Genomic DNA, 19,325 nt, shown 5'->3' on the forward strand with positions numbered 1-19,325 from the left:
GCAGCTTTTTTGAAATGGCTCGCCATGGCCCTCGAGAAATGTTTAAAAAAAGCAGCTCTGGTTGAGTGTTTCACCTCGCTTTTTGTAAATTTTATGGAGTACAGTGAACCCTCGGTTATCGCGGTTAATGGGGACCGAGACCACCCGCGAAAACTGAAAATCCGCGAAGTAGCGGCGCACCTTCAAAAATGCTTAAAAAAAATATACAATATATATAATAAATATATATATATATATATATATATATATATATATATATATATATATATATATACGGGGAGAGAGAGAGTGAAATTCATGTTATAACAAAAAAAACAAATTATTATTAAAACGTATTATTTTTTTATTCCCCAGCCATTCTTTTAGTATTTATTTAATTACTCCGACTTTTACCTGCTGGTACGCCGTCCGGTGTGCCCTGTGAAATGAAAGGTGGCATTCTTTATTTATTTATTCATTTATTCATTCATAACTGACAGCCTCGCGCTCCGCTCGTGCCCGGGCGGAAGAGGTGCTCCAATTCGGCTTAACTGTGACACACGCCCGCCCTCCTCCCCCGGAACTTCCATTCGGTTAAACTTAGGGGCCGCTTGGCACCGCCCGTGCCCGGGGAAGGTGCTCCTCTTCGGCTTACTGTGACGCGAGCATGCCCTCCTCCTCCGGAGCTTCCATTCAGTTAAACTTAGGGGCCGCTTGGAACCGCCCGTGCCCGGGGAAGGTGCTCCTCTTCGGCTTACTGTGACGCGAGCATGCCCTCCTCCTCCGGAGCTTCCATTCGGTTAACCTTAGGGGCCGCTTGGAACCGCCCGTGCCCGGGGAAGGTGCTCCTCTTCGGCTTACTGTGACGCGAGCATGCCCTCCTCCTCCGGAGCTTCCATTCGGTTAAACTTAGGGGCCGCTTGGCACCGCCCGTGCCCGGGGAAGGTGCTCCTCTACGGCTTAACTGCCACGCACGCCGGCCGGAGCTCTGGTACGGTCCGAACCGCGCGAAACGTCGCCACCGATTGTGTCCGGGAGAACGTGCTCTTCTTCGTCCACTCTCCTCTTCGCCCACGCTCTTCTTCGGCGCACGCCGGCCGTCTAACCGCTCCAGCGCCCCGTCGTGCCGCTCGGCGAAACTACAATGCCCCCGAATATTTTTTAGACCCGCGAAGCACTGAACCCGCGAAAGGTGAACCGCGAAGTAGCGAGGGTTCACTGTATGTATAAGACCAAGACCTACAAAAAAGTCTCTTGGAGCAATGAGCTAGGTTTTACAGGAAGTCGGCCATTTTGAATTTACTTAAAAGGGGGCGGGTCACCACAATGGACTTTGTGTAGAAATTATTATTGGGGCCCGAGCAGCGACGGCGGCGAGGTCCCTATTGTTTTTGTAGAAATTATTATTAGGGCCTGAGCAGCGACCGCTACGAGGTCCCCATTGTTTTTGTGGAAATTATTATTATTTTTATTATTATTATTATTAGGGCCCGAGCAGTGACCGCTGCGAGGTCCCTATTGTTTTTCTAGAAATTGTTATTAGGGCCCGAGCTGCGACGGCTGCGAGGTCCCTATTGTTTTTGTAGAAAATATTATTACTTTTATTATTATTAATATTATTATTATTATTATTAGGGCCTGAGCAGCGACCGCTGCGAAGTCCCTATTGTTTTTGTAGAAATTATTATTATTATTATTTTTCCGATTGTTCGATCGCATTTTTGACCCCCGAAACATGCACAAAAACTCACCAAACTTGGCAGTCTCATCGGGCATGGCGAAAAATTTGATATTTTAACGTCTAATATGAACAGGAAGTGAGTTATGAATTTTTGAAAGTCCGACTTTTGCCCTTTTTTGCATGTTTACAGGGGTCATTCTTTTGCACCCTGATCCTAAAGGCTTCATCTGATTGCCTTAAAATTCTGTCTGTAGCATCTGAAGACCTGGGACAAACACTGGGGCTAAAAATTTTTTGTTTCCGAAATACTATATGACGGGGGCGGGGCTTCAAAGTTTTCACTTAAGATTTCCTTCGCCGCAATGGACAAAATGCTTAATAACTCTCCTGCACATGCTGCTAAAAATCCAAAACTTCACATGTACATAAAAAGTCTGTACCTGAAGACATCTATATGTTTATATTCAGTTATACACCTTGCGCCAATCAATATCATTTTTTACATTTTGACGTACTGCACGGTGCCCTTTTAACGAATCTGATTGAAAATTGGCTAGAAAAGACTCAAGACATTGATCTTACTCTATCCCTATTTTTGTGACTTTCCTTCGAAGGGCGTGGCTATTACGGTGCCGCAGAGTCTGATTATTCTCCGTGGCAACAAAAGTTCCTGCAAAATGATTCAGATGATCCATCTTCTCGAAATTTTTCACATTTGAGGATATTCAGGCCCTGAAGACGGCTGCCAACTTATTTTTGATCGCAGTGGTAGCGCCACCAACTGGTTAAAACAAATACAAATTATTTTCGTTGATGTTTTTCTCCGGGCAGGTGAACAAAATCTACCTTATATTTGCTCGGATGAGTGTTTAGGCCTTGAGCATGTCACAATACGAAAGTCTTTCGCCTTCTTCAGAGTGTCACATGATGCTGTCTTGTGACCCGTCTTTATCAGCTGATGTTCCATGAGGGCGTGACTTACCTGTCACAAGAATGAAGGCAAGTCACGCCCCCCGCTGTCCGTTCACTCCGCCAAGATGCTGGTCCAGGTGGTAGAGAGGATGAAGGCTCCCTTGTCTCTGTTCATGGTTTTTATGCCTCGCTTGCAGATCTCAATGGCCTCTCTGATCCAGCGCTGTTGTTTGTTCTCTTCTGTGCGGATGACCCTGCCCTTCTCCCGGTCCATGATGTGGTTTTCCCTTTTGCAGTGGTCAGTGATTGCTGATTTGTAATGTTCATGTTGTGCTTGTTCTTTTACTGCTCTGATTTTTTTCATTTTTTTGACAGGTAAGTCACACCCTCATGGAACATCAGCTGATAAAGACGGACGGGTCTCAAGACACCATCATGCGACACTCTGAAGAAGGCGAAAGACTCGCCGAAACATGTCAGGTAAAAAATTAACCTAAAACATAATTGTCTGCTTTTAATGAATCAGTCAAATATCAATAATAAGAAGACAAAATGAACCTAATACAAATAAATGAATGCTTAATAACTCCCCTGCACATGCTCCTAAAAATCCAAACCTTCACCTGTAAATAAAACGTCCCGACCTGAAGACATCTTAATGTTATTATTTTGTTATACACACAGTGCCGCCAAGTGGAATCAAAAAATTTTTTTTATTTTAATTTTCACGTACTGCACGGTGCCCTTTTGACGAATCCGACTGAAAATTAGTCAGAAAAGACTCAAGACAATGATCTTACTCTCTGCCGAATTTTGTGACGTTTTGGCAAAAGGCGTGGCTATTAAGGTGCTGAAAAGTCCGATTGTACTCTGTGGCAACAAAAGCTCCGGCAACATGACTCAGATGATCCTATCTTCTCGAAGTTGTACACTTTTGAGGATACTTCAGCCCTGAAGACATCTACCAACTTATTTTACATCGTAGTAGTAGCGCCACCAACTGGTAAAAGCTAATACAAGTTATTTTCTTGGATGTTTTTCTCCGTGCAACTCAACAAGGTCGCCCTCATATATGCTCGGATGACTGTTTCGGCCATGAGGATGTCACAATACGAAATTAGTCCTTTTTCGTGAAAAGTTGTGGGAGTGGCATTGCACTGTTCGGCAATAAAACAACGCTGATTATGAGGTTCTAAATATGAACGACAACTCGTGAAACTTTACACACACATCAGGCCGAGCAAATTTATCAATATTTTATACGTTAGTTGTGCAGCTTTTTTGAAATGGCTCGCCATGGCCCTCGAGAAATGTTAAAAAAAGCAGCTCTGGTTGAGTGTTTCACCTCGCTTTTTGTAAATTTTATGGAGTACAGTGAACCCTCGGTTATCGCGGTTAATGGGGACCGAGACCACCCGCGAAAACTGAAAATCCGCGAAGTAGCGGCGCACCTTCAAAAATGCTTAAAAAAAATATACAATATATATAATAAATATATATATATATATATATATATATATATATATATACGGGGAGAGAGAGAGTGAAATTCATTTTATAACAAAAAAACCAAATTATTATTAAAACGTATTATTTTTTTATTCCCCAGCCATTCTTTTTGTATTTATTTAATTACTCCGACTTTTACCTGCTGGTACGCCGTCCGGTGTGCCCTGTGAAATGAAAGGTGGCATTCTTTATTTATTTATTCATTTATTCATTCATAACTGACAGCCTCGCGCTCCGCTCGTGCCCGGGCGGAAGAGGTGCTCCAATTCGGCTTAACTGTGACACACGCCCGCCCTCCTCCCCCGGAACTTCCATTCGGTTAAACTTAGGGGCCGCTTGGCACCGCCCGTGCCCGGGGAAGGTGCTCCTCTTCGGCTTACTGTGACGCGAGCATGCCCTCCTCCTCCGGAGCTTCCATTCAGTTAAACTTAGGGGCCGCTTGGAACCGCCCGTGCCCGGGGAAGGTGCTCCTCTTCGGCTTACTGTGACGCGAGCATGCCCTCCTCCTCCGGAGCTTCCATTCGGTTAAACTTAGGGGCCGCTTGGCACCGCCCGTGCCCGGGGAAGGTGCTCCTCTACGGCTTAACTGCCACGCACGCCGGCCGGAGCTCTGGTACGGTCCGAACCGCGCGAAACGTCGCCACCGATCGTGTCCGGGAGAACGTGCTCTTCTTCGTCCACTCTTCTCTTCGCCCACGCTCTTCTTCGGCGCACGCCGGCCGTCTAACCGCTCCAGCGCCCCGTCGTGCCGCTCGGCGAAACTACAATGCCCCCGAATATTTTTTAGACCCGCGAAGCACTGAACCCGCGAAAGGTGAACCGCGAAGTAGCGAGGGTTCACTGTATGTATAAGACCAAGACCTACAAAAAAGTCTCTTGGAGCAATGAGCTAGGTTTTACAGGAAGTCGGCCATTTTGAATTTACTTAAAAGGGGGCGAGTCACCACAATGGACTTTGTGTAGAAATTATTATTGGGGCCCGAGCAGCGACGGCGGCGAGGTCCCTATTGTTTTTGTAGAAATTATTATTAGGGCCTGAGCAGCGACCGCTACGAGGTCCCCATTGTTTTTGTGGAAATTATTATTATTTTTATTATTATTATTATTAGGGCCCGAGCAGTGACCGCTGCGAGGTCCCTATTGTTTTTCTAGAAATTGTTATTAGGGCCCGAGCTGCGACGGCTGCGAGGTCCCTATTGTTTTTCTAGAAAATATTATTACTTTTATTATTATTAATATTATTATTATTATTATTAGGGCCTGAGCAGCGACCGCTGCGAAGTCCCTATTGTTTTTGTAGAAATTATTATTATTATTATTTTTCCGATTGTTCGATCGCATTTTTGACCCCCGAAACATGCACAAAAACTCACCAAACTTGGCAGTCTCATCGGGCATGGCGAAAAATTTGATATTTTAACGTCTAATATGAACAGGAAGTGAGTTATGAATTTTTGAAAGTCCGACTTTTGCCCTTTTTTGCATGTTTACAGGGGTCATTCTTTTGCACCCTGATCCTCAAGGCTTCATCTGATTGCCTTAAAATTCTGTCTGTAGCATCTGAAGACCTGGGACAAACACTGGGGCTAAAATTTTTTGTTTCCGAAATACTATATGACGGGGGCGGGGCTTCAAAGTTTTCACTTAAGATTTCCTTCGCCGCAATGGACAAAATGCTTAATAACTCTCCTGCACATGCTGCTAAAAATCCAAAACTTCACATGTACATAAAAAGTCTGTACCTGAAGACATCTATATGTTTATATTCAGTTATACACCTTGCGCCAATCAATATCATTTTTTACATTTTGACGTACTGCACGGTGCCCTTTTAACGAATCTGATTGAAAATTGGCTAGAAAAGACTCAAGACATTGATCTTACTCTATCCCTATTTTTGTGACTTTCCTTCGAAGGGCGTTGCTATTACGGTGCCGCAGAGTCTGATTATTCTCCGTGGCAACAAAAGTTCCTGCAAAATGATTCAGATGATCCATCTTCTCGAAATTTTTCACATTTGAGGATATTCAGGCCCTGAAGATGGCTGCCAACTTATTTTTGATCGCAGTGGTAGCGCCACCAACTGGTTAAAACAAATACAAATTATTTTCGTTGATGTTTTTCTCCGGGCAGGTGAACAAAATCTACCTTATATTTGCTCGGATGAGTGTTTAGGCCTTGAGCATGTCACAATACGAAAGTCTTTCGCCTTCTTCAGAGTGTCACATGATGCTGTCTTGTGACCCGTCTTTATCAGCTGATGTTCCATGAGGGCGTGACTTACCTGTCACAAGAATGAAGGCAAGTCACGCCCCCCGCTGTCCGTTCACTCCGCCAAGATGCTGGTCCAGGTGGTAGAGAGGATGAAGGCTCCCTTGTCTCTGTTCATGGTTTTTATGCCTCGCTTGCAGATCTCAATGGCCTCTCTGATCCAGCGCTGTTGTTTGTTCTCTTCTGTGCGGATGACCCTGCCCTTCTCCCGGTCCATGATGTGGTTTTCCCTTTTGCAGTGGTCAGTGATTGCTGATTTGTAATGTTCATGTTGTGCTTGTTCTTTTACTGCTCTGATTTTTTTCATTTTTTTGACAGGTAAGTCACACCCTCATGGAACATCAGCTCAAGACACCATCATGCGACACTCTGAAGAAGGCGAAAGACTCGCCGAAACATGTCAGGTAAAAAATTAACCTAAAACATAATTGTCTGCTTTTAATGAATCAGTCAAATATCAATAATAAGAAGACAAAATGAACCTAATACAAATAAATGAATGCTTAATAACTCCCCTGCACATGCTCCTAAAAATCCAAACCTTCACCTGTAAATAAAACGTCCCGACCTGAAGACATCGTAATGTTATTATTTTGTTATACACACAGTGCCGCCAAGTGGAATCAAAAATTTGTTTTTATTTAAATTTTCACGTACTGCACGGTGCCCTTTTGACGAATCCGACTGAAAATTAGTCAGAAAAGACTCAAGACAATGATCTTACTCTCTGCCGAATTTTGTGACGTTTTGGCAAAAGGCGTGGCTATTAAGGTGCTGAAAAGTCCGATTGTACTCTGTGGCAACAAAAGCTCCGGCAACATGACTCAGATGATCTTATCTTCTCGAAGTTGTACACATTTGAGGATACTTCAGCCCTGAAGACATCTACCAACTTATTTTACATCGTAGTAGTAGCGCCACCAACTGGTAAAAGCTAATACAAGTTATTTTCTTGGATGTTTTTCTCCGTGCAACTCAACAAGGTCGCCCTCATATATGCTCGGATGACTGTTTCGGCCATGAGGATGTCACAATACGAAATTCGTCCTTTTTCGTGAAAAGTTGTGGGAGTGGCATTGCACTGTTCGGCAATAAAACAAAGCTGATTATGAGGTTCTAAATATGAACGACAACTCGTAAAACTTTACACACACATCAGGCCGAGCAAATTTATCAATATTTTATACGTTAGTTGTGCAGCTTTTTTGAAATGGCTCGCCATGGCCCTCGAGAAATGTTAAAAAAAGCAGCTCTGGTTGAGTGTTTCACCTCGCTTTTTGTAAATTTTATGGAGTACAGTGAACCCTCGGTTATCGCGGTTAATGGGGACCGAGACCACCCGCGAAAACTGAAAATCCGCGAAGTAGCGGCGCACCTTCAAAAATGCTTAAAAAAAATATACAATATATATAATAATATATATATATATATATATATATATATATATATATATATATATATATATATATATATATATATATATATATATATATATATATATATATATATATATACGGGGAGAGAGAGAGTGAAATTCATGTTATAACAAAAAAACCAAATTATTATTAAAACGTATTATTTTTTTATTCCCCAGCCATTCTTTTAGTATTTATTTAATTACTCCGACTTTTACCTGCTGGTACGCCGTCCGGTGTGCCCTGTGAAATGAAAGGTGGCATTCTTTATTTATTTATTCATTTATTCATTCATAACTGACAGCCTCGCGCTCCGCTCGTGCCCGGGCAGAAGAGGTGCTCCAATTTGGCTTAACTGTGACACACGCCCGCCCTCCTCCCCCGGAGCTTCCATTCGGTTAAACTTAGGGGCCGCTTGGCACCGCCCGTGCCCGGGGAAGGTGCTCCTCTTCGGCTTACTGTGACGCGAGCATGCCCTCCTCCTCCGGAGCTTCCATTCGGTTAAACTTAGGGGCCGCTTGGAACCGCCTGTGCCCGGGGAAGGTGCTCCTCTACGGCTTAACTGCCACGCACGCCGGCCGGAGCTCTGGTACGGTCCGAACCGCGCGAAACGTCGCCACCGATCTTGTCCGGGGGAACGTGCTCTTCTTCGTCCACTCTCCTCTTCGCCCACGCTCTTCTTCGGCGCACGCCGGCCGTCTAACCGCTCCAGCGCCCCGTCGTGCCGCTCGGCGAAACTACAATGCCCCCGAATATTTTTTAGACCCGCGAAGCACTGAACCCGCGAAAGGTGAACCGCGAAGTAGCGAGGGTTCACTGTATGTATAAGACCAAGACCTACAAAAAAGTCTCTTGGAGCAATGAGCTAGGTTTTACAGGAAGTCGGCCATTTTGAATTTACTTAAAAGGGGGCGGGTCACCACAATGGACTTTGTGTAGAAATTATTATTGGGGCCCGAGCAGCGACCGCGGCGAGGTCCCTATTGTTTTTGTAGAAAACATTATTACTTTTATTATTATTATTATTATTATTATTAGGGCCTGAGCAGCGACCGCTGCGAAGTCCCTATTGTTTTTGTAGAAATTATTATTATTATTATTTTTCCGATTGTTCGATCGCATTTTTGACCCCCGAAACATGCACAAAAACTCACCAAACTTGGCAGTCTCATCGGGCATGGCGAAAAATTTGATATTTTAACGTCTAATATGAACAGGAAGTGAGTTATGAATTTTTGAAAGTCCGACTTTTGCCCTTTTTTGCATGTTTACAGGGGTCATTCTTTTGCACCCTGATCCTAAAGGCTTCATCTGATTGCCTTAAAATTCTGTCTGTAGCATCTGAAGACCTGGGACAAACACTGGGGCTAAAATTTTTTGTTTCCGAAATACTATATGACGGGGGCGGGGCTTCAAAGTTTTCACTTAAGATTTCCTTCGCCGCAATGGACAAAATGCTTAATAACATTCCTGCACATGCTGCTAAAAATCCAAAACTTCACATGTACATAAAGAGTCTGTACCTGAAGACATCTATATGTTTATATTCAGTTATACACCTTGCGCCAATCAATATCATTTTTTACATTTTGACGTACTGCATGGTGCCCTTTTAACGAATCCGATTGAAAATTGGCTAGAAAAGACTCAAGACATTGATCTTACTCTATCCCTATTTTTATGACTTTCCTTCAAAGGGCGTGGCTATTACGGTGCCGCAGAGTCTGATTATTCTCCGTGGCAACAAAAGTTCCTGCAAAATGATTCAGATGATCCATCTTCTGGAAATCTTTCACATTTGAGGATATTCAGGCCCTGAAGACGGCTGCCAACTTATTTTTGATCGCAGTGGTAGCGCCACCAACTGGTTAAAACAAATACAAATTATTTTCGTTGATGTTTTTCTCCGGGCAGGTGAACAAAATCTACCTTATATTTGCTCGGATGAGTGTTTAGGCCTTGAGCATGTCACAATACAAAAGTCTTTCGCCTTCTTCAGAGTGTCACATGATGCTGTCTTGTGACCCGTCTTTATCAGCTGATGTTCCATGAGGGCGTGACTTACCTGTCACAAGAATGAAGGCAAGTCACGCCCCCCGCTGTCCGTTCACTCCGCCAAAATGCTGCTCCAGGTGGTAGAGAGGATGAAGGCTCCCTTGTCTCTGTTCATGGTTTTTATGCCTCGCTTGCAGATCTCAATGGCCTCTCTGATCCAGCGCTGTTGTTTGTTCTCTTCGGTGCGGATGACCCTGCCCTTCTCCCGGTCCATGATGTGGTTTTCCCTTTTGCAGTGGTCAGTGATTGCTGATTTGTAATGTTCATGTTGTGCTTGTTCTTTTACTGCTCTGATTTTTTCATTTTTTTGACAGGTAAGTCACACCCTCATGGAACATCAGCTGATAAAGACGGGTCTCAAGACACCATCATGCGACACTCTGAAGAAGGCGAAAGACTCGCCGAAACATGTCAGGTAAAAAATTAACCTAAAACATAATTGTCTGCTTTTAATGAATCAGTCAAATATCAATAATAAGAAGACAAAATGAACCTAATACAAATAAATGAATGCTTAATAACTCCCCTGCACATGCTCCTAAAAATCCAAACCTTCACCTGTAAATAAAACGTCCCGACCTGAAGACATCTTAATGTTATTATTTTGTTATACACACAGTGCCGCCAAGTGGAATCAAAAATTTGTTTTTATTTTAATTTTCACGTACTGCACGGTGCCCTTTGGACGAATCCGACTGAAAATTAGTCAGAAAAGACTCAAGACAATGATCTTACGCTCTGCCGAATTTTGTGACGTTTTGGCAAAAGGCGTGGCTATTAAGGTGCTGAAAAGTCCGATTGTACTTTGTGGCAACAAAAGCTCCGGCAACATGACTCAGATGATCCTATCTTCTCGAAGTTGTACACATTTGAGGATACTTCAGCCCTGAAGACATCTACCAACTTATTTTACATCGTAGTAGTAGCGCCACCAACTGGTAAAAGCTAATACAAGTTATTTTCTTGGATGTTTTTCTCCGTGCAACTCAACAAGGTCGCCCTCATATATGCTCGGATGACTGTTTCGGCCATGAGGATGTCACAATACGAAATTCGTGATTTTTCGTGAAAAGTTGTGGGAGTGGCATTGCACTGTTCGGCAATAAAACAAAGCTGATTATGAGGTTCTAAATATGAACGACAACTCGTAAAACTTTACACACACATCAGGCCGAGCAAATTTATCAATATTTTATAAGTTAGTTGTGCAGCTTTTTTGAAATGGCTCGCCATGGCCCTCGAGAAATGTTTAAAAAAAGCAGCTCTGGTTGAGTGTTTCACCTCGCTTTTTGTAAATTTTATGGAGTACAGTGAACCCTCGGTTATCGCGGTTAATGGGGACCGAGACCACCCGCGAAAACTGAAAATCCGCGAAGTAGCGGCGCACCTTCAAAAATGCTTAAAAAAAATATACAATATATATAATAAATATATATATATATATATATATATATATATATATATATATATATATATATATACGGGGAGAGAGAGAGTGAAATTCATGTTATAACAAAAAAAACAAATTATTATTAAAACGTATTATTTTTTTATTCCCCAGCCATTCTTTTAGTATTTATTTAATTACTCCGACTTTTACCTGCTGGTACGCCGTCCGGTGTGCCCTGTGAAATGAAAGGTGGCATTCTTTATTTATTTATTCATTTATTCATTCATAACTGACAGCCTCGCGCTCCGCTCGTGCCCGGGCGGAAGAGGTGCTCCAATTCGGCTTAACTGTGACACACGCCCGCCCTCCTCCCCCGGAACTTCCATTCGGTTAAACTTAGGGGCCGCTTGGCACCGCCCGTGCCCGGGGAAGGTGCTCCTCTTCGGCTTACTGTGACGCGAGCATGCCCTCCTCCTCCGGAGCTTCCATTCAGTTAAACTTAGGGGCCGCTTGGAACCGCCCGTGCCCGGGGAAGGTGCTCCTCTTCGGCTTACTGTGACGCGAGCATGCCCTCCTCCTCCGGAGCTTCCATTCGGTTAACCTTAGGGGCCGCTTGGAACCGCCCGTGCCCGGGGAAGGTGCTCCTCTTCGGCTTACTGTGACGCGAGCATGCCCTCCTCCTCCGGAGCTTCCATTCGGTTAAACTTAGGGGCCGCTTGGCACCGCCCGTGCCCGGGGAAGGTGCTCCTCTACGGCTTAACTGCCACGCACGCCGGCCGGAGCTCTGGTACGGTCCGAACCGCGCGAAACGTCGCCACCGATTGTGTCCGGGAGAACGTGCTCTTCTTCGTCCACTCTCCTCTTCGCCCACGCTCTTCTTCGGCGCACGCCGGCCGTCTAACCGCTCCAGCGCCCCGTCGTGCCGCTCGGCGAAACTACAATGCCCCCGAATATTTTTTAGACCCGCGAAGCACTGAACCCGCGAAAGGTGAACCGCGAAGTAGCGAGGGTTCACTGTATGTATAAGACCAAGACCTACAAAAAAGTCTCTTGGAGCAATGAGCTAGGTTTTACAGGAAGTCGGCCATTTTGAATTTACTTAAAAGGGGGCGGGTCACCACAATGGACTTTGTGTAGAAATTATTATTGGGGCCCGAGCAGCGACGGCGGCGAGGTCCCTATTGTTTTTGTAGAAATTATTATTAGGGCCTGAGCAGCGACCGCTACGAGGTCCCCATTGTTTTTGTGGAAATTATTATTATTTTTATTATTATTATTATTAGGGCCCGAGCAGTGACCGCTGCGAGGTCCCTATTGTTTTTCTAGAAATTGTTATTAGGGCCCGAGCTGCGACGGCTGCGAGGTCCCTATTGTTTTTGTAGAAAATATTATTACTTTTATTATTATTAATATTATTATTATTATTATTAGGGCCTGAGCAGCGACCGCTGCGAAGTCCCTATTGTTTTTGTAGAAATTATTATTATTATTATTTTTCCGATTGTTCGATCGCATTTTTGACCCCCGAAACATGCACAAAAACTCACCAAACTTGGCAGTCTCATCGGGCATGGCGAAAAATTTGATATTTTAACGTCTAATATGAACAGGAAGTGAGTTATGAATTTTTGAAAGTCCGACTTTTGCCCTTTTTTGCATGTTTACAGGGGTCATTCTTTTGCACCCTGATCCTAAAGGCTTCATCTGATTGCCTTAAAATTCTGTCTGTAGCATCTGAAGACCTGGGACAAACACTGGGGCTAAAAAATTTTTGTTTCCGAAATACTATATGACGGGGGCGGGGCTTCAAAGTTTTCACTTAAGATTTCCTTCGCCGCAATGGACAAAATGCTTAATAACTCTCCTGCACATGCTGCTAAAAATCCAAAACTTCACATGTACATAAAAAGTCTGTACCTGAAGACATCTATATGTTTATATTCAGTTATACACCTTGCGCCAATCAATATCATTTTTTACATTTTGACGTACTGCACGGTGCCCTTTTAACGAATCTGATTGAAAATTGGCTAGAAAAGACTCAAGACATTGATCTTACTCTATCCCTATTTTTGTGACTTTCCTTCGAAGGGCGTGGCTATTACGGTGCCGCAGAGTCTGATTATTCTCCGTGGCAACAAAAGTTCCTGCAAAATGATTCAGATGATCCATCTTCTCGAAATTTTTCACATTTGAGGATATTCAGGCCCTGAAGACGGCTGCCAACTTATTTTTGATCGCAGTGGTAGCGCCACCAACTGGTTAAAACAAATACAAATTATTTTCGTTGATGTTTTTCTCCGGGCAGGTGAACAAAATCTACCTTATATTTGCTCGGATGAGTGTTTAGGCCTTGAGCATGTCACAATACGAAAGTCTTTCGCCTTCTTCAGAGTGTCACATGATGCTGTCTTGTGACCCGTCTTTATCAGCTGATGTTCCATGAGGGCGTGACTTACCTGTCACAAGAATGAAGGCAAGTCACGCCCCCCGCTGTCCGTTCACTCCGCCAAGATGCTGGTCCAGGTGGTAGAGAGGATGAAGGCTCCCTTGTCTCTGTTCATGGTTTTTATGCCTCGCTTGCAGATCTCAATGGCCTCTCTGATCCAGCGCTGTTGTTTGTTCTCTTCTGTGCGGATGACCCTGCCCTTCTCCCGGTCCATGATGTGGTTTTCCCTTTTGCAGTGGTCAGTGATTGCTGATTTGTAATGTTCATGTTGTGCTTGTTCTTTTACTGCTCTGATTTTTTTCATTTTTTTGACAGGTAAGTCACACCCTCATGGAACATCAGCTGATAAAGACGGACGGGTCTCAAGACACCATCATGCGACACTCTGAAGAAGGCGAAAGACTCGCCGAAACATGTCAGGTAAAAAATTAACCTAAAACATAATTGTCTGCTTTTAATGAATCAGTCAAATATCAATAATAAGAAGACAAAATGAACCTAATACAAATAAATGAATGCTTAATAACTCCCCTGCACATGCTCCTAAAAATCCAAACCTTCACCTGTAAATAAAACGTCCCGACCTGAAGACATCTTAATGTTATTATTTTGTTATACACACAGTGCCGCCAAGTGGAATCAAAAAATTTTTTTTATTTTAATTTTCACGTACTGCACGGTGCCCTTTTGACGAATCCGACTGAAAATTAGTCAGAAAAGACTCAAGACAATGATCTTACTCTCTGCCGAATTTTGTGACGTTTTGGCAAAAGGCGTGGCTATTAAGGTGCTGAAAAGTCCGATTGTACTCTGTGGCAACAAAAGCTCCGGCAACATGACTCAGATGATCCTATCTTCTCGAAGTTGTACACTTTTGAGGATACTTCAGCCCTGAAGACATCTACCAACTTATTTTACATCGTAGTAGTAGCGCCACCAACTGGTAAAAGCTAATACAAGTTATTTTCTTGGATGTTTTTCTCCGTGCAACTCAACAAGGTCGCCCTCATATATGCTCGGATGACTGTTTCGGCCATGAGGATGTCACAATACGAAATTAGTCCTTTTTCGTGAAAAGTTGTGGGAGTGGCATTGCACTGTTCGGCAATAAAACAACGCTGATTATGAGGTTCTAAATATGAACGACAACTCGTGAAACTTTACACACACATCAGGCCGAGCAAATTTATCAATATTTTATACGTTAGTTGTGCAGCTTTTTTGAAATGGCTCGCCATGGCCCTCGAGAAATGTTAAAAAAAGCAGCTCTGGTTGAGTGTTTCACCTCGCTTTTTGTAAATTTTATGGAGTACAGTGAACCCTCGGTTATCGCGGTTAATGGGGACCGAGACCACCCGCGAAAACTGAAAATCCGCGAAGTAGCGGCGCACCTTCAAAAATGCTTAAAAAAAATATACAATATATATAATAAATATATATATATATATATATATATATATATATATATACGGGGAGAGAGAGAGTGAAATTCATTTTATAACAAAAAAACCAAATTATTATTAAAACGTATTATTTTTTTATTCCCCAGCCATTCTTTTTGTATTTATTTAATTACTCCGACTTTTACCTGCTGGTACGCCGTCCGGTGTGCCCTGTGAAATGAAAGGTGGCATTCTTTATTTATTTATTCATTTATTCATTCATAACTGACAGCCTCGCGCTCCGCTCGTGCCCGGGCGGAAGAGGTGCTCCAATTCGGCTTAACTGTGACACACGCCCGCCCTCCTCCCCCGGAACTTCCATTCGGTTAAACTTAGGGGCCGCTTGGCACCGCCCGTGCCCGGGGAAGGTGCTCCTCTTCGGCTTACTGTGACGCGAGCATGCCCTCCTCCTCCGGAGCTTCCATTCAGTTAAACTTAGGGGCCGCTTGGAACCGCCCGTGCCCGGGGAAGGTGCTCCTCTTCGGCTTACTGTGACGCGAGCATGCCCTCCTCCTCCGGAGCTTCCATTCGGTTAAACTTAGGGGCCGCTTGGCACCGCCCGTGCCCGGGGAAGGTGCTCCTCTACGGCTTAACTGCCACGCACGCCGGCCGGAGCTCTGGTACGGTCCGAACCGCGCGAAACGTCGCCACCGATCGTGTCCGGGAGAACGTGCTCTTCTTCGTCCACTCTTCTCTTCGCCCACGCTCTTCTTCGGCGCACGCCGGCCGTCTAACCGCTCCAGCGCCCCGTCGTGCCGCTCGGCGAAACTACAATGCCCCCGAATATTTTTTAGACCCGCGAAGCACTGAACCCGCGAAAGGTGAACCGCGAAGTAGCGAGGGTTCACTGTATGTATAAGACCAAGACCTACAAAAAAGTCTCTTGGAGCAATGAGCTAGGTTTTACAGGAAGTCGGCCATTTTGAATTTACTTAAAAGGGGGCGAGTCACCACAATGGACTTTGTGTAGAAATTATTATTGGGGCCCGAGCAGCGACGGCGGCGAGGTCCCTATTGTTTTTGTAGAAATTATTATTAGGGCCTGAGCAGCGACCGCTACGAGGTCCCCATTGTTTTTGTGGAAATTATTATTATTTTTATTATTATTATTATTAGGGCCCGAGCAGTGACCGCTGCGAGGTCCCTATTGTTTTTCTAGAAATTGTTATTAGGGCCCGAGCTGCGACGGCTGCGAGGTCCCTATTGTTTTTCTAGAAAATATTATTACTTTTATTATTATTAATATTATTATTATTATTATTAGGGCCTGAGCAGCGACCGCTGCGAAGTCCCTATTGTTTTTGTAGAAATTATTATTATTATTATTTTTCCGATTGTTCGATCGCATTTTTGACCCCCGAAACATGCACAAAAACTCACCAAACTTGGCAGTCTCATCGGGCATGGCGAAAAATTTGATATTTTAACGTCTAATATGAACAGGAAGTGAGTTATGAATTTTTGAAAGTCCGACTTTTGCCCTTTTTTGCATGTTTACAGGGGTCATTCTTTTGCACCCTGATCCTCAAGGCTTCATCTGATTGCCTTAAAATTCTGTCTGTAGCATCTGAAGACCTGGGACAAACACTGGGGCTAAAATTTTTTGTTTCCGAAATACTATATGACGGGGGCGGGGCTTCAAAGTTTTCACTTAAGATTTCCTTCGCCGCAATGGACAAAATGCTTAATAACTCTCCTGCACATGCTGCTAAAAATCCAAAACTTCACATGTACATAAAAAGTCTGTACCTGAAGACATCTATATGTTTATATTCAGTTATACACCTTGCGCCAATCAATATCATTTTTTACATTTTGACGTACTGCACGGTGCCCTTTTAACGAATCTGATTGAAAATTGGCTAGAAAAGACTCAAGACATTGATCTTACATCCCTATTTTTGTGACTTTCCTTCGAAGGGCGTTGCTATTACGGTGCCGCAGAGTCTGATTATTCTCCGTGGCAACAAAAGTTCCTGCAAAATGATTCAGATGATCCATCTTCTCGAAATTTTTCACATTTGAGGATATTCAGGCCCTGAAGACGGCTGCCAACTTATTTTTGATCGCAGTGGTAGCGCCACCAACTGGTTAAAACAAATACAAATTATTTTCGTTGATGTTTTTCTCCGGGCAGGTGAACAAAATCTACCTTATATTTGCTCGGATGAGTGTTTAGGCCTTGAGCATGTCACAATACGAAAGTCTTTCGCCTTCTTCAGAGTGTCACATGATGCTGTCTTGTGACCCGTCTTTATCAGCTGATGTTCCATGAGGGCGTGACTTACCTGTCACAAGAATGAAGGCAAGTCACGCCCCCCGCTGTCCGTTCACTCCGCCAAGATGCTGGTCCAGGTGGTAGAGAGGATGAAGGCTCCCTTGTCTCTGTTCATGGTTTTTATGCCTCGCTTGCAGATCTCAATGGCCTCTCTGATCCAGCGCTGTTGTTTGTTCTCTTCTGTGCGGATGACCCTGCCCTTCTCCCGGTCCATGATGTGGTTTTCCCTTTTGCAGTGGTCAGTGATTGCTGATTTGTAATGTTCATGTTGTGCTTGTTCTTTTACTGCTCTGATTTTTTTCATTTTTTTGACAGGTAAGTCACACCCTCATGGAACATCAGCTCAAGACACCATCATGCGACACTCTGAAGAAGGCGAAAGACTCGCCGAAACATGTCAGGTAAAAAATTAACCTAAAACATAATTGTCTGCTTTTAATGAATCAGTCAAATATCAATAATAAGAAGACAAAATGAACCTAATACAAATAAATGAATGCTTAATAACTCCCCTGCACATGCTCCTAAAAATCCAAACCTTCACCTGTAAATAAAACGTCCCGACCTGAAGACATCGTAATGTTATTATTTTGTTATACACACAGTGCCGCCAAGTGGAATCAAAAATTTGTTTTTATTTAAATTTTCACGTACTGCACGGTGCCCTTTTGACGAATCCGACTGAAAATTAGTCAGAAAAGACTCAAGACAATGATCTTACTCTCTGCCGAATTTTGTGACGTTTTGGCAAAAGGCGTGGCTATTAAGGTGCTGAAAAGTCCGATTGTACTCTGTGGCAACAAAAGCTCCGGCAACATGACTCAGATGATCTTATCTTCTCGAAGTTGTACACATTTGAGGATACTTCAGCCCTGAAGACATCTACCAACTTATTTTACATCGTAGTAGTAGCGCCACCAACTGGTAAAAGCTAATACAAGTTATTTTCTTGGATGTTTTTCTCCGTGCAACTCAACAAGGTCGCCCTCATATATGCTCGGATGACTGTTTCGGCCATGAGGATGTCACAATACGAAATTCGTCCTTTTTCGTGAAAAGTTGTGGGAGTGGCATTGCACTGTTCGGCAATAAAACAAAGCTGATTATGAGGTTCTAAATATGAACGACAACTCGTAAAACTTTACACACACATCAGGCCGAGCAAATTTATCAATATTTTATACGTTAGTTGTGCAGCTTTTTTGAAATGGCTCGCCATGGCCCTCGAGAAATGTTAAAAAAAGCAGCTCTGGTTGAGTGTTTCACCTCGCTTTTTGTAAATTTTATGGAGTACAGTGAACCCTCGGTTATCGCGGTTAATGGGGACCGAGACCACCCGCGAAAACTGAAAATCCGCGAAGTAGCGGCGCACCTTCAAAAATGCTTAAAAAAAATATACAATATATATAATAAATATATATATATATATATATATATATATATATATATATATATATATATATATATATATATATATATATATATATATATATATATATATATACGGGGAGAGAGAGAGTGAAATTCATGTTATAACAAAAAAACCAAATTATTATTAAAACGTATTATTTTTTTATTCCCCAGCCATTCTTTTAGTATTTATTTAATTACTCCGACTTTTACCTGCTGGTACGCCGTCCGGTGTGCCCTGTGAAATGAAAGGTGGCATTCTTTATTTATTTATTCATTTATTCATTCATAACTGACAGCCTCGCGCTCCGCTCGTGCCCGGGCAGAAGAGGTGCTCCAATTTGGCTTAACTGTGACACACGCCCGCCCTCCTCCCCCGGAGCTTCCATTCGGTTAAACTTAGGGGCCGCTTGGCACCGCCCGTGCCCGGGGAAGGTGCTCCTCTTCGGCTTACTGTGACGCGAGCATGCCCTCCTCCTCCGGAGCTTCCATTCGGTTAAACTTAGGGGCCGCTTGGAACCGCCTGTGCCCGGG

This window comes from Idiotropiscis lumnitzeri, unplaced genomic scaffold (genome assembly GCF_059441095.1).
Source record: "Idiotropiscis lumnitzeri isolate Australia: NSW breed Sydney's pygmy pipehorse unplaced genomic scaffold, RoL_Ilum_1.0 HiC_scaffold_27, whole genome shotgun sequence".
Lineage (NCBI taxonomy): Eukaryota > Metazoa > Chordata > Actinopteri > Syngnathiformes > Syngnathidae > Idiotropiscis > Idiotropiscis lumnitzeri.